The 16670-nt window shown below is 45.8% G+C and overlaps 1 long non-coding RNA gene across 1 annotated transcript; it reads left to right on the plus strand.

The window, feature by feature from the left end:
* Window positions 1-7051: 7051 nt before the first annotated feature.
* Window positions 7052-10873, plus strand: LOC147364641 (uncharacterized). Its single transcript, XR_015134788.1, has 2 exons — window positions 7052-9294; window positions 9427-10873. It is a non-coding gene; the product is annotated as an uncharacterized LOC147364641 (long non-coding RNA).
* Window positions 10874-16670: the final 5797 nt, after the last annotated feature.

The following is a 16670-nucleotide window of genomic DNA, read 5'->3' on the forward strand; positions in this document are numbered from 1 at the left end:
GTTACTGTGCTTGGTGCTGACATCCGACAAAAGGCTGGATGGTTCTTCCCCTTCCCAGCCAAGTATGTGCCATTCAAAACTAAACAGAGGGTATCTGCTTCATCTCTAATGAGCAGGGGACCTTAGCCAAAGGTCCACAGAAGTGGGGAGGGACAGACTGTGGCTCAGTTCCCCTTGGTCTCCTCAGTCTGGCTTCTTATTGGACTCTAGTTGACCTTGGCCCAGATCTTATCAATCGTATGCTCACTCCTTGTCACAGAAGAGAGACAGTCACCATCTCTCATTTGTGTTCAGTGGGCCAGCCTTACGGCAAGTGCTAGGGACACCCATGGGTTGTGAGTTGCTCACTATCATGGAAAAGAGGCGGCTCCTAAAAGGAGTGAGCACGCCAGGACAGGGCCCAAGACATGCTGAGCATTTTACAGGTGTGTCATTATCTTCTTGTTATTCTTACTCTTACTATGGGAGCGAAGGCGATGAGACTGGTTTTGCAGATGTGTTTTCATTGATTCCTCAGCCTGTCAAATGAAAGGCCTCCTCAACTCAACATGGTCTTATTTCCTTGTTCTTGAAAGAATCCAGGGTAGCAGGTCTGCCCAGGGAGGGCTGTAAACACTGCTTGGCCTGCAGGGCTCTGAGGTCTGATTTAAAGACGCCCAGCAATGGCACCCCGCTACAGTACTCTTGCCTGGAAAATCCCATGGACGGAGGAGCCTGGTAGGCTGCAGCCCATGGGGTTGCTAAGAGTCGGACATGACTGAGTGACTTCACTTTCACTTTCATGCATTGGAGAAGGAAATGGCAACCCACTCCAGTGTTCTTGCCTGGAGAATCCCAGGGATGGGGGAGCCTGGTGGGCTGCCGTCTATGGGGTCGCACAGAGTTGGACACGACTGAAGCGACTTAGCAGCAGCAGCAGCAGCAGCCATGGAAAATCTGCCATTTGGGTCCACAGAGCTGGCCTATGCCCAGATTCCGTGCGTCCTCCACTGCCTTCCTCCCACCAGGGACACCGTCCTTCCCAACCAGAATATCCCCCCATCCTTATGATGCGCCTTCATTCTCTGTGCCCCCTGCTGTGGCGTAATCGTCACAGTACTTGCCACTCACCGTGATTTCACTGATTGGCACTCACCCCTTAAAGATTCTCTAATGTTTGTTTCCAGTTTGGCTCTAGCAACATTGTTTTTCCATGTTTCTACCTTGTCTCCCTGACTCTTCCGCCCCCTCCTTAAAGTCAAGAACAGAGTCTTTGCACCCTGCATGATCCTTGCACATCTCGCTCGAGGAATATTCCATTCCCCAGTAATTAATCCAACCAACTTTTCTCGAGTGCCCGTGATGCTTGTGGTAGGTCCTGGAGGGAAAACAAAAATGAAATATGACTGAAAACTGAGGCAACAGAGTGGAGAAAGTGAAAGCAGTAGCCTATTTCGTAGAGTTTAATTGAAAGAAGGCTTGTACTAAAGGATGGACAAGAAGAGATTGTGGCTGAAGATAAAGTGGGCATGAGGGGAGGGGGGCTGTAGAGGAGCCCAGAGTGGAGGAGTGAGATCCAGAGCAGGTAAACTGATTCTGGAAGGAAGAGGGTCATCTCTTTTAGAGGACTGATGGGAAGAAGGGAGGGAAAGCAGAGGGAAGGAAGGAAGAAAAGCGGGGAGGGAGGAAGATGTAGCTAAATGTGGACGGGGATGTAGGGGAAAGGGCTTCCCAGGTGGCACTAGTGGTAAAGAACCTGCCTGCCAATGCAGGAGACGTAAGTGATTCAGGTTTGATCCCTGGGTCAGGAAGATCCCCTGATGGAGGGAGTGGCAATCCACTCCAGTATTCTTGCCTGAAGAATCCCAAGGACAGAGGAACCTGGCAGGCTACAGTCCATGGGGTCGCAAAGAGTCAGATACGACTGCAGCAACTTAGCACGCACACTTGCACCTAGGGGGAAAGGGGTTTATCACCAATACCGTGGGTTTTCACTGTTAAATGAATGAAAGAGGGGACTTGGGTTTCGACATGAGGGAGCTTAAGCTGCTACAGGGTTGACTAGTGGACAGACTAGCAAGTAGCAACTGTGACACAGAACTGCCCATGTGGCCTGACTGAGGAAAAGAAATGCAGAGGTGGGAAATAGAAGTTCTCTCTAGGTTCACCCTTTTCTCTCTCTCCCCAACCCATCCCCTGAACCAGGATCTGGAGGCTCCCTGGGAGCACTCTGCTGAACTGACCTACTTCAGATTTGGAGGTTCCCCCACGCCTTCCCTCAGAACACCTCTAACTGGCCTCCTGGCAACCACCTGCTGCCCTTGTTTCCACAGTCGATCATGGCTTTCAGTGCTTTCCTCTCTCAGGGAACAGTGTGATACTCTTGGAGGTGGGGAGGTCTCATTAGATGGTGGTTCATACAGATTTTCAGCTCTGGATCAATATGCCCAATTGTTGATTCTCAGAGAGACGACTGACCAAGTATCATTTCACCATATGGCCAACTTGTCAGGTTTACCAAAATAACCAGTTTACTGAAAGCTTCATTCAAAGAGTCTCTGTATGAATATATTCATGCATATATTTTCTCAAATATAGTCAGTGAATATATTCTTCATGCATATTCAGTGATTCTGAAGATGTCCAATAAATAGGGATTTATTTTAATGTAAATAAAGTTAATATGTATTTGTATATATTGTGTACTTTGAGAATTCACCTGTTGAAGTCCTGGCTTGCAGTACCTCAGAAGGAGATAGACCTTTAAAGAGGTAATTAAATTGAAACGAGGCCATTAGTGTACTGCGTGCTAAGTCTCATCAGTTGTGTCCGATTCTTTGTGACCATCTGGACTGTAGCCCACCAAGCTCCTCTGTCCACAGGATTCTCCAGGCAAGAATACTAGAGTGGGTTGCCATGCCTTCCAGGGAATCTTCCTGACCCAGAGATCAAATACATCTCCTGTGTTGGCAGGCAGGTTCTTTACCATTAGCACCACCAGGGAAGCCCCATTAGGGTGGACCATAACCAAATATGACTGGTTTCCTTACAAGAAGAGGAGATTAGGACTCAGACGTATAATGAGGAAAGATGTGAAGACCGGAGGAGGCTACCATCAGCAAGCCAAGGAGAGAGGCCTCAAAAGAAACCAGCCCTGCTGGCACCTTGATCTTGGACCTCTAGCCTCCACTACTGTGAGAATACAAATTTTTGTTATTTTAGCTAGTCTCTGGGATTTTGTTATGGTAACCTGAGCAGACTAACACAATAATCTCAGCTGTATTTTTAAATATGGGATGTATTTCATTAGTATTTTAAGGAATGTTTGATTTGCCAAAAAGTTTGCGTTATAGAGTAAGTTAGGCTTCTCATATATTTAAGAAGATATTTGTAACATATTAAAAGTCTTAACATTATAAGAAAAACAAAAAAATTTGTTCAAATTCGTTGACTCTTCTCAGGAAGAACATTTCTTGAAATAAGATGTTAGTGTGGCAGAGTGGCCTTTGATGTCCAGGGAATCTGGCCCCTTTTGGCTTGTGGCTGCCCGCCATCCTCTGTGCATGGGGACTGGCAGTGTGGGACCCAGCAGTCTGGAGTGGAAATCTTGTTGCACTCTGAGCACACACACCAGACACTGTGCTAGAATGTGATCCCCTGAATGCTCACACCAGGATTGGGAGACATACAGGTATCCCACGCTACATACAACAATGTCAGAACTTGAATAGTTAAATAACTCCCCCCTGGTCACAGAGCTAATCATTAGGGAGAACATTCCCCAAGTTCTGATAGATGTAGGTATAAGTCCCAGCTCTGCTGTGTCCCATCTGCGTGACCTAAGGCAAGTACCTTAACTTCTCTATACCTTAGTCTCTTCATTTGTAAAATGGGGTCAGTGCTACTGTTTCCCACATAGGTTGTTGGATGGAGTAAATGAGATAATACATGTATGTGGCACAGAACCTGGCCAATGTCCTCAAGTGTTAGCTGCTACTGTGAGTTTAGGAAATACAATAAATGTAACACCAGACATTATATAGTAGTGTTTACAAAGCGCTTTCGGTTTTTCAGACAAGGAAATTAAGCCTAAAAGAAGTTGAGGGACTCATTCGGACACCCCCCCCCCCAAGTCTTTATTCTATTTAGGCCTTCACCTGATTGGTGAAGCCCACCTGTATAAGGGAGGACAGTCTGTTTTACTGAAAGTTCACCAATTTAAATGTTAACCTTGACCAAAAAGCCAGGCTTCAGCAATACGTGAACCATGAACTTCCAGATGTTCAAGCTGGTTTTAGAAAAGGCAAGAGGAACCAGAGATCAAATTGCCAACATCTGCCGGATCATCGAAAAAGCAAGAGAGTTCCAGAAAAACATATATTTCTGCTTTATTGACTATGCCAAAGCCTTTGACTGTATGGACCACAATAAACTGGAAAATTCTGAAAGAGATGGGAATATCAGACCACCTGACCTGCCTCTTGAGAAACCTGTATGCAGGTTAGGAAGCAACAGTTAGAACTGGACATGGAACAACAGACTGGTTCCAAATAGGAAAAGTACGTCAAGGCTGTATATTGTCACCCTGCTTATTTAACTTACATGCAGAGTACATCATGAGAAACAGTGGGCTGGAAGAAGCACAAGCTGGAATCAAGACTGCCGGGAGAAATATCAATAACCTCAGGTATGCAGATGACATCACCCTTATGGCAGAGAGTGAAGAAGAACTAAAGAGCCTCTTGATGAAAGAGGAGAGCGAAAAAGTTGGCTTAAAGCTCAACATTCAGAAAACGAAGATCATGGCATCAGGTCTCATCCCTTCATGGCAAATAGATGGGGAAACAGTGGCTGACTTTATTTTTGGGGGCTCCAAAATCACTGCAGATGGTGATTGCAGCCATGAAATTAAAAGATGCTTACTCCTTGGAAGGAAAGTTATGACTAACCTAGACAGCATATTAAAAAGCAGAGATGTTACTTTGCCAACAAAGGTCCATCTAGTCAAGGCTATGGTTTTTCCAGAGGTCATGTGTGGATGTGAGAGTTGGACTATAAAGAAAGCTGAGCACCGAAGAATTGATGCTTTTGAACTGTGGTGTTGGAGAAGACTCTTGAGAGTCCCTTGGACTGCAAGAGATCCAACCAGTCCATCCTAAAGGAGATCAGTCCTGGGTGTTCATGAAGGACTGATGTTGAAGCTGAAACTCCAATACTTTGGCCACCTGATGCGAAGAGCTGACTCATTTGAAAAGACCCTGATGCTTGAAAAGATTGAGGGCAGGAGGAGAAGGGGACAACAGAGGATGAGATGGTTGGATAGCATCACCGACTCAATGGACATGAGTTTGAGTAGGCTCTAGGAGTTGGTGATGGACAGGGAGGCCTGGCGTGCTGCAGTTCATGCAAAGAGTCGGTTGCAAAGAGTCGGACACAACTGAGCAACTGAACTGAACTCGACCAAAAACACCCTCGCAGAAACATCCAGAATATTTGATGAGTAATCTAGGCTCCGTCGTCCAGCCAAGGTGACACATAAAATTAACCTCACAGTGTCTTTGCTCAGAAAAAAACAAGGATGTGCTGAGAGAGCTTATGCATGGCATTCCCCCTTAGGCCTACTCCCCAAGTGCCCTGAATGAGGTTGAGTCTTTGAGCCCAACTCTCCCATCCTTTCTCCTCCAGAAGAAAAATGCTATAGTGAAACAATTTACTTAGTTTCATTTTCAGACTAGTCACTTGTATCAGGCAGGTAGAGTTATTAGTGAACACATTTTGTCATTTCTTTTGATATGGCTGTGAATGTTTTGATTATATATTAAATACAAGCTTGTATGCAACTTAACAGAGGAAATGTGTTTATAATCCCTTCTTTAAGGGATTATATGGTACTCATTTAAGTTTAGCTTAAGCATTGCTGTTTTTTAAAATCAGTTTTATTGTGGTAGAAAAATCTTCAAAACATTTTTATTTTTTTTAAATTTTATTTTATTTTTAAACTTTACAATATTGTATTGGTTCTGCCATATATCAAAATGAATCTGCCACAGGCATACACGTGTTCCCCATCCTGAACCCTCCTCCCTCCTCCCTCCCCATACCATCCTTCTGGGTCGTCCCAGTGCACCAGCCCCAAGCATCCAGTATCGTGCATCGAACCTGGACTGGTGACTCGTTTCGTATATGATATTATACATATTTCAATGCCATTCTCCCAAATCATCTCACCCTCTCCCTTTCCCACAGAGTCCAAAAGACTGTTCTATACATCAGTGTCTCTTTTGCTGTCTCGTACACAGGGTTATTGTTAGCATCTTTCTAAATTCCATATATATGCGTTAGTAGAACTGCCTTATGATCCAGCAATCCCACTGCTGGGCATACACACTGAGGAAACCAGAATTGAAAGAGACACGTGTACCCCAATGTTCATCGCAGCACTGTTTATAATAGCCAGGACACGGAAGCAACCTAGATGTCCATCAGCAGATGAATGGATAAGAAAGCTATGGTACAGATACACAATGGAGTATTACTCAGCCATTAAAAAGAAAACATTTGAATCAGTTCTAATGAGGTGGATGAAACTGGAGCCTATTATACAGAGTGAAGTAAGCCAAAACATTTTTAAAACAGTCTGTATTTATGTAGAGATATTATAAAATAGAAAGCTAAAGACTACTTCATAAACTGAGGTATGACTGTCTTGCATATCGAGGAAAGGACACACCTTGAAGACTGGTCTAATTTAACGCAGGGCCAAAAATCAGCCTCTTAAGCATTAAAACTGTAAAACAGAAACCGTAAGGCAGCAGCTTTGTGGCTGTGTTAAGATGATTATAGTTATGAGATAAGCTGGCTGAGGTCAGTAAGTAAAAATTCTCATTAGTGAACAGTGCAGATTACACTACTACAGGAGTACTCAGTTGTGCAGATACCTGAAGCAGGCTGAAGGAAGGACTCTAATAAAACCTAAGCCCTCACATTTATATGGCACTCTAAGATTTTTAAACATCTTTCATTTACATGAATCTGATTTGATCCTTGCACATTGCCCCATGCTGCAGTAGGGCCAGACGTCATTCTTCCCATTGAGACTCAGGAGAGCTCCTGGCTTACATGGTGGCAGGGTGGCAGGGAACAGGCCAGACCACATGGGCTTTCTTCAGCGTCATCAGTCCAGCATCTTTGTTGGGTGCCTGGGACGCACAGCCAGGGTACAGGAGTGGGGAGGAGGAGAGTGGACAAAACACAACCGTGGCTGGTCTTGCTAACTGGCCCTCCTCAAAAATCACTGGCGTCTGTTCAAAATGGCATTTTCTGTTTTGATTTTGAGATTTGGCATCATATTAATATTACTGGGCAGGCCTGCACAGAACTGGTAAACGCAGAAGAAAAAAAGAGAGGGAATGAACACTTGAATATGATTTACAGACTCCTGCCTTGAACACTTGCATATGATTTACAGACTGCTGCCTTTCTCACTAGCAAAAAAAAAAAAGCCTCCCAAGCCTGGACAGATAGACGAGGAGGGTGAGGGAATGAGTGCCGCTGGTGACAGGTTTTCTCCCAAGAGGAGGGAGTCACACCCTCAGAGCTGTGAAAAATGAATCATGTCTTTCCTATCAAGACTTCGCACAGATTTTCTGGGAAACTCGTCATTGAGGATACAATAGAGATGACTGTCCTTTTCAGTAGTGTAGCAGTTTCTGGAGGGAACAGTGTGAATCAATTTGGGGGATTAAAGTGCAAACTAAATGAAGATTAAAGGTGTGTCATATGGCTTTTGTGGGCTGTGTTTACTTTTCTGGAGGCCAGCACATCTGCCTAATTGAAAGAGACAATGTCACATTTGGTTGCAAAAGTATAAACGGGTGATGACTTTGGTCCCACCTCTCACGTTAGGATCAGGGTCTTCAAAAGAGTAGAAAAGAGCATCTAGGCAGTACCTCTCACTTTATAAGGCATTTCCATGGGCGTCGTTATACTTAAGCTTAAAGCAGAATTATGGGGCCTGCTTTCTGTGTGAGATAGCTTACAGTCACAGCTCAGGGCACCTGTTGGTGGGCTTCTAGCTCAAAGCCCACACTCTCCACTTCGTCACAGGATAGACCCACTCAGTCTATAGACAGGGGCAGAGTGGTTGATTTTTTACTGGCTCCATGTTAGAAGATAACCAGCCATCTCAATTTGCCTGAGACTGAAGGGTCTCCCAGGATCTGGGAGAAACCTGGGCAAACTGGGACAGCTGGTCACCTTCTGTATTTTATTTCCAGAAGTCCTCATTGGAGGTTCTTCAGGAGTCACATTGAATGCTGAGGGTTTTTGGGTGGACACAGCCATATATGTGTGGGATTGGTGTTTAATTTTCTCCTCCTCAATATTTGCAGGCGTTTAAAATTTTAACATTTTGCTAGTCTCCTAAGATTGTCATTTTGACTATTTTTCTTCCTGATTGTTGTTGTCTTAAACCCCAAGGGCTATATGGGGAGGAGGGGTGCAAACAGGGAAAAAGTGAGTAAAGGAAGACATTGACTTCCAATTTTTAAATGTGATCTTGGTTGTGGTACGTTGAGAACTAACTTTTTATCATAATTCTCCGACTTGAATATGGTGGTGGACAGCCTCTTAAGACAACCCTCCAATGGTTCTGCCTCTTGGAATGGATGATCTTGTGTAATTCTCTTCCCTTGGATGTGGATTTGTCTTGGAGAGTTCCCCTCTCTCTCCCTCCCTCTCTGTGTATCTCTGTCTCTGTCATCCCTAACTCTGGGAAAAGGCACCAATCAGTCCATGTGTTGAAGAACTGACATTTCCACCTAATAGCCAGAAAGGACCTGAGCTTGGAAGCAGGTTCTCCAGCAACAGAACAGTCTTTAGAGATGTTTGCAGCCTGGACCAACCCCTTGATTGCAGCATCATGAGAGAAGCTTAGCCAGAATCACAAAGCTAAGTCAGTTCCAAATTCCTGTCTCATATGTTGAACTGTGAGATAATATGGTTGTTTTCAGCCTCTGTGTTTTAGGGAATTTGTTTGGAGGCAGTAAACAATTCATACAAATGTGCGTCAGAATCACCTAGACAACCACCTTGATAAAATGTATATTTCTGGGTCCTACCCCTGGAAATTATATTCAGTAGATGTGGCCTGAAGTCTGCTTTTTCACCAGGAATCCCAGGAGAATCAGAACTGATGAATTTCTGCTTGAGAGCACATTGCAAGATAAGCACTCCCTGGGAAGGCCTCGGGGAGGGCTGCAAGGAGGTATGGTTGCCAGATAAAATACAGGACACCCAGTGCTGTTTGAATTTCAGGTAAATAACAAAAAATGTTTTAATATAAGCATGCCCCTTGCAGGATTGGGGACATATTTATACCAAAACATATTTGTTATCTGAAATTCAAATTTAGCTGAGTGTTCTGTATTTCTTCTTGCTAAAAACCAGAGGGAAAGCCTTACCCAAAGAAAGGATCAACCGGAAATAAAGCAGCGCCTTCCTTTCGCAGATGGCAGGATTTTGATCCCTGAGGGGCCGACGAGACGGGACTGCAGGTGCCTGGCTGGGCCCTGCCCCTCTGCAACGCCCAGGGCAGGGTGCTGACTTGCGACCCTTGAACTGTTTCTTTGAAGGTTTGGGGTGGGGGAAGCGGGGCAATGTGGGGAACTGCTCAGAAGTCCCCCCCACATGGCCCCGCCCACCTCTGACAGGTTGGGCCCCGCCCCTTGGTGCCCCAGCGGTGGGGATAAGGAGGCTCTGTGACCCCAACTCCCTGGAGAGCCTGGACCCCACCTTTGCAGGGGCTGCAGCCTGGTGGATGCCCCACATGGCGCCCGGAACTCACTCCTTTGGGTGCTGATGGCATCAGGCTTTTCCAGAGCAGTGAATGAATGCCAGTCTTGCCCCACATCCCTCCATGAACTCAGATGAATGCAGCTGCTCGTAATAAATGTGTGCGTTTCTCATTCTGAGCCTGTCTTAGTCTCTGATGAGTTCTGTTGGAGCTCTCAGCCCTGTGAAGAAGAGAATGGTTCCAAAGACATTCCTTACCACTGCGGTTATAAGGACGCTGGTTCTCACTTCTGTGTGCTTTCTTGTCACAGGGAACTGTGTTAATTCCAATGTGTTAATTTTCCACTGTGAAATATTTTCAAAGAGATCGAGAATGAATGAGAATGTGTGTGAGAGAGAGAGAGGGAGCTTGGCCGCATAGACTGAAGTTCTGAAGGCAGGGATAAAAGATAAAGGCTCAGAAAATGTGCAGCTGCAGTAGAATCGGAGACTTAAATACGGGCTTTGAAACCAGACACCGAAAGTGAGGTCACATCACTGCAGCCTTGCCCAGCGGCCTGACGCAAACTGAAAAGCCACAGGAGGGAGCTGAGTCTCTCTCCCCAGTGAGACTGTCGAGGGCCTTGAGTTTTTCAGAGGAAGGGAGGCAGTTTGGAATCAAAAGTACAGAATGTCTGTCTGCCTTCGAGGCTCTCAAGAGCCTGAAGAGAACTCTTGTTGCACTGCTTCATAAAACCAGCCCACCCAAAACAGATTCGAAAAGTAGAATCCCAAGGACACAGTGGCATTCCACACTTCGGACATCAGGAAGCGTCCCACAGGAATTGCCCAATCCCAGGACCACGGCTGACTATGAAGGCTTGGGAATGCAATAATCTAGATGTATAGAATGGTCAAGCACTTGGAAGGCCTCGGTCACCTGGCTCAGGTTCCTGTTTTACAGGGAAGAATCTAGGCTCTCTCTTTGGGCTTCACTGTGGCCTCTATGGGTGTCTGAAAACTTAATAGCTACCTCAGAAGTTTATTGTGAGCTTTAGTGTCACGATGTATGTAAAGCACTTGGCACTTAGCACTAATAAATGGGCACTGTTTTATAATTTCACTGTGTGTGTGTGTTTAGATGTGTGGTGGCAATGCTGGGGTCAGAGGGGAGTATTTTAATATAGTTTAAAAAAAAAGAGCCCAGCTTCCTGATACAGGGTTCACATCTACATAGGGTCTTTTGGAAGGGAAAGAACCACTGCATCTTTTAATATAATCTGTTTGTTTTAGAGATATCTAAAGATACAGACAGGTGAAGGCTTGCTTAGGATCCCACAGCCACCTCCTTTCTGGAACTTCCTATCTTGCTAACAAGGTAGAGAAACTGCCATGCTTTCAGCCTAAAAACCCCATTTAGATGGTATAACTTTTCTGCAGCAGCAAATGGGAATTTCTAACACATTGACTCCAGCGCTCTGTTGGACTCATTCAGTCACTGCCATGGCTACCACCACCACCACCAAGAAAGGCTCCTAAACTTTTTTGTGAATGAATGAAAGTGCTACATTCCCGACCCTGAGAGAAGAACTAATAATTGTGTACAAAGGCAAGTCTGGGTTTGAAATTAATGACTGTGGGAGTCTGAGATGATTTTGAGATAAAATGAATAGTTTACATTAATTTGCATTGCAATAGACAACACTGGTTAGGAATAACCATTCTGTTGAATTTAAGAGACAAAGATCAAGTCTATTATTTTAATTCACTGCCCCAGGAGCTAGGAGAGGGGAGGGGCAGTGAGGAGTTTGAAGCTTTTAATGCTTACTGTGCAGAAATAATGATTTTTGTAAAAGCAGATTAGCTTTTAAGGATGTAGTAACATTGGTTAAGCACTTGGTATATATTTTGCCTATATTTACTTCTTTCATCATCACTGCAACCTTAGGAGATAGGTGCTATAATTATCTCCATTTTATAGATGAGAAAACTAAGACCAGAGAGTAATTTATTCAAGGTTAAATGGCTTGAATGGCATCACCAGGACCAAATCTTGGAATTTGACTGCAGAGCCTTGTTCCTAACCACTGTCCTCTACCACCTTGCTCTCCCAAGATACCAAACCCAAGAGACCAGGAACTATTTTGACATTCATCACGAGCATATACTTTTCATCACATTGCTGTTCCAAGATTACATATGGAGCTGATTCTTGTGGTCCTTAATGCTCTAGTGTGTGAAGTAATATCTAATTATGGTTTTGATTTGCATGAAATGTGTATCAGACCTTCCTGGGTCAGATTAAGCTAAAGTTGCTTTGACTTTCTTCATCCAAGTCACCTGAGAATCCAGCAGTTCCTTGGACTTGTGGCTCCTGGTGCACAGGTAATGAATACCCTGGGACTGTCTGACTTCCCTTGAAGCTGTGCGACAGTAGAGAAACAGACTGGCTACAGATTTGTCAGTGGAGAAGATGAAGCTAAGGACTTTAAGAAGTAATTGTCATCCCTTAGCTGTGAACTTCCCGTGTAATTGCCATCCTCATCCTTCGTCACTAAGGATGGTAACAAGTCAACCACACTTCTAACCTAGTCTATACCTGCCATCCTTGGCAGCAAATCAGATGATGCCTAGCCTAATCAAAACTCTTACTTAGATGCTAGAAAATTAATCTCCCAAGGCACCAGGCCCATATCATTCTGCTAACAAGATGTGCTGAGTGTCTACCCCGCGTCCAGTCCTGGGCCAGGCACTGTGGGAGACATAAAAGAAATAGAAAGTGTTGGACACGGGCAAATTTGCAGCAGAAAAGAGTAGAAGCACTGAATAGCTGGGAAACCGTTGCCGCTGTTCAGAAGGGAGATGGTGAAGGCCTGAACTAGGCAGCGCTAGCAAAAGTGAAAGAGAAGCAGCAGTTAGGGAATCAGCAAAGGAAGCATACATCAGGCTGAGCATCACTGCCAGGCGCAAAGAACACGGGCTTGGGTCCTGATCCCCACCTCATGGCTGCATGGCCCCAAGACCTCAATCATCCTGAGCCTTGGTTTTTCACTTTTGAAATTAGGACAGTAACCCTGTCCTCATCTCCCGGGATTATTGAGAAGATCAGTGAGTTAGCATCAGCCCCTGGTCTGTCTCATTGTGGTGAGTGCTCAAAACTGTTGGTTTCCTTCCTCATCTCCCATAGCTGCACCCCACCTCCTATCTAAAGGTGAGAGGTCGCCTGTAGAGAAGAGAGAAAAGGTGAGGGCCAAGCAGTGACATCAGCTTTCTAGGTAGTACCATTAAGCAGATGGGAAAGGTTAGGAAGGGGAACTACTCTGATAGGGAAAGATAGGTTGATTTTTTAAATTTTGGTTTGACGTGATGGTGGAATAGTCAGACTGGTAGCTAGAAACCCAAAGGCTGAGAGCTGAGAATAGGCAGGCAGGAGTCCCAGGATGGGACACTGGGGTCGTTCAAGCCACACGTGACTGAATTCCTAGAAGCTGCAGCAGCTGTGGCTGAGGTGAGCAAACAAACCTGAGCCCACTGGGCTCGGTGATGACGACCCTAAAGATGAAAGCAACCTCACATCACTGACTGGACCACACAGAGCCACCTGGAGGTGACCACACCCACACCAGTCTCCTGGCTGCTTTCCTACAGCATGTCACAGTTTGGAGTTGACAAGAGCAAGGAGATCGGTGTCAGAACCCACTGTTTCTACTCTGACTGTACATCTGTGGGTCCCCTGGATTGTTAAGTCCCAAAATAGATGTATTTTATTTGACTGTGTATATCAAACGGGTTTCCTGCTGAGCTGGGGCCAAAAACAAGCAAACAAAAAAATCATTCTATTCACATTTACTGAGTTCTTCCCAGAGGCCAAGTGCCTGGCAGGCACAAAGCACTCTGTGTGTGTAGAAGTGGCACCGAAAGAGGTCACAGGAAACAAAGAAGTGACCAGACCATCGTCCCCAGGAGCCTCTCGGCGACAAGCTGGCTGGCACGATAATTATACCACTGATCCCAGGTGAGAGATCCCCAGCCCCCTACTTTCGTGAAGACAACCAGGCTGTCATGACTCCTGAAACCAGCTGATACCAACAGAAGGGGCAGCACAGTTAGAGTGGGAGGACCACCCTTAACTCTGGGAGCTTCAGCAAGTCAACCTCCCTAAGTTGTGTCTGACTCTTAAGGACCCCATGGACTGTAGCCCACAAGACTCCTCTGTCCATGGGATTTTCCAAGCAAGAATACTGGAGTGGGTTGCCCTGCCCTTCTCCGGGGGAATCTTCTTGACCCAAGGATCAAACCTACGTCTCTTATGTCTCTTGCATTGACAGACCAGTTCTTAACCACTAGCACCACCTGGAAAGCCCTCCTTAAGCCTCAGTTTCTCCTTTTATATCAATTCAATAGCACAGAGCTCCGCTCTGTGGCAGGGCTTCAGAGCTCTCAGGAAAGCACACTGGTAGAGAACGCTATGAAGACAGTCTTCAGTGCTGAATTCCAGGCCCATTGTGTTTGCCCTGAGAGAAGCAGGTTCCTCAGGTCACCCCTCTGCCCAGAATCAGCATTAGAGAGGGCTGCTGTGAGAAAGTGGGATTTGTTTCCCATTCGTAGTGGGTTGAATGGCAGGCCCCCCAAAGGTACACTCAAAGCCTAAACCCCTCCCTCACCACCTGTGAGGTTGACCCTGTTTGGAAATAGAACCTTAGCAGTTGTGAGTGAATGGAGGATCTTCAGATAAGATCATCCTAGATTGTCAGTTCAGTTCAGCCACCCAGTTGTGTCCAATTCTGTGACCCCATGGACTGCAGCACGCCAGGCCTCCCTGTCCACCACCAACTCCCAGAGCCTACTCAGACTCATGTCCATTGAGTTGGTGATGCCATCCAGCCGTCTCATCCTTTGTTGTCCCCTTCTCCTGCCTTCGATCTTTCTCATCATCAGTGTCTTTTCCAATGAGTCAGTTCTTTGCATCAGGTGGCCAAAGTATTGGAGCTTCAGCGTCAGTCCTTCAATGAATATTCAGGACTGATTTCCTTTAGGATTGACTGGTTTGATCTCCATGCTGTCGAAGGGACTCTCAAGAGTCTTCTCCAACAACCACAGTTCAAAAGCATCAATTCTTCGGCACTCAGCCTTCTTGATGGCCCAGCTCTCACATCTATACATGACTACAGGAAAAACCATAGCTTTGACTAGATGGGCTTTGTCAGCAGAGTAATGTCACTGCTTTTTAATATGCTGTCTAGATTGGTCATAGCTTTTCTCCCAAGGAGCAAACAAGGGTCTTTTATTTTCATGGCAGTCACCATCTGCAGTGATTTTGGAGCCCAAGAAAATAAAGTCTCTCACTGTTTCCATTGTTTCCACATCTATTTGCCATGAAGTGATGCTGAAGCTGAATATGAATCTCAATATGGTTATTGATATTTCTCCCGGCAATCTTGATTCCAGCTTGTGCTCCATCCAACCTGGCAATTTGCATAATGTACTCTGCATATAAATTAAATAAGCAGGATGACAATATACAACCTTGACGAACTCCTTTCCCAATTGGGAACCAGTCCATTGCGCCATGTCCGGTTCTAACTTGCTTCTTGACCTGCATACAGATTTCTCAGGAGGCAGGTAAGGTGTCTGGTATTCCCAACTCTTTAAGAATTTTCCACAGTTTGTCATGATTCACATGACAAATTTAGGGTGGGCCCTAAATCCAGGGACTGTCCTAATAAGAGAAAGGAGAAGGAGAATCAAGACACAGAGGGGAAGGTCATGTGAGGACAGAGGCAGGGACTGGAGCAATTGCTGTACAAACCAAGGAGCCCCAAGGGTTGCCCGCAGCCTGGAGCAGCCAGGAGAGAAGCATGGAGCCGATTCTCCTACCACAGACCTTCCAGGAGGAGTCAACCCGGCTGATAACCGAATTCAGACTCCTGTCCTCCAGAGCAGTGCAAGAACAGGTGTCGTTTTCAATCACATGTATTAATGTGTTACAGCTGCCCTAGGAGATTAATACACCATTCAAGTGGACAGGCCTTGGCAGGTGAGGCCTTGCCAGGGTGCTGCTTCACCTCAGCTGCCCACCCCAGCCTGTCTGTCCCCAAGGGTCACAGTTCCCCCTCGGCTGCCGATGGTCCCTTTAGCACCTCTTGTTCACAGTAGCTGAGTAGCATCATCATGTTTTGATGTCACTCCCCTTCTCAGAAGCTACACCGACTTCCAGTCGATTCCAAATCACATTTAAACACGTTCTCACAGGCCGTGAAGTTTTATTCTCAGGGGAAAGGCCTGGACAGTCTCATTGCCCAGGACCAGCAACTTAATCTTCCTTGGCAATAACACAGCAATTTTGTGACAGTTGATGAAGCAAACCACAGCACCAGGGGTCTGTCTCTGGCTTGCTGCACCAAGCGGCGGTTCTCAAGCTTTGAGCACAGAGAATCACGAGGAAGGCTTGAGGAGTCATGGACCCCCTTCCCTTCACTGTCCCTTCACACAAATTTCTGATTCAGTATGTCTGGGCGGGGCCGGAGAGCACGCAGGTCTAACAAACACCCAGGTGATACCTATGATCCCTGACCTGAGTACGCGTGAAAACAGCAGGAGCTCAAAGCTCTGCTTCTCAAACTGCTGCACCTTAGGATTACCTCTGTGTGTGTGTATGTGCTTAATTGCTCAGTCGTGTCTGATTCTGCAACCCCATGGACTGTAGCCCGCCAGGCTTCTCTGTCCATGAAATTTTCCAGGCCAGAATACTGGAGTGGGTTGCCATTTCCTATCCTGGGCATCTTCTCAACCCTGGGATCAAACTCACATCTCCTGCAATTCGATTACCTGGGGGCTGTCTAAAAGCCCCATGCCAAGGCTGCAACCCATACAAATTAAATCTCTGAGTGTAGGACCTGAGCATCAGTAGTTCTGAAAGC

This window comes from Bos grunniens, chromosome 10 (assembly GCF_055505025.1).
Source record: "Bos grunniens cultivar Pamir isolate PY7600 chromosome 10, Bosgru_T2T1.0, whole genome shotgun sequence".
Taxonomy (NCBI): domain Eukaryota; kingdom Metazoa; phylum Chordata; class Mammalia; order Artiodactyla; family Bovidae; genus Bos; species Bos grunniens.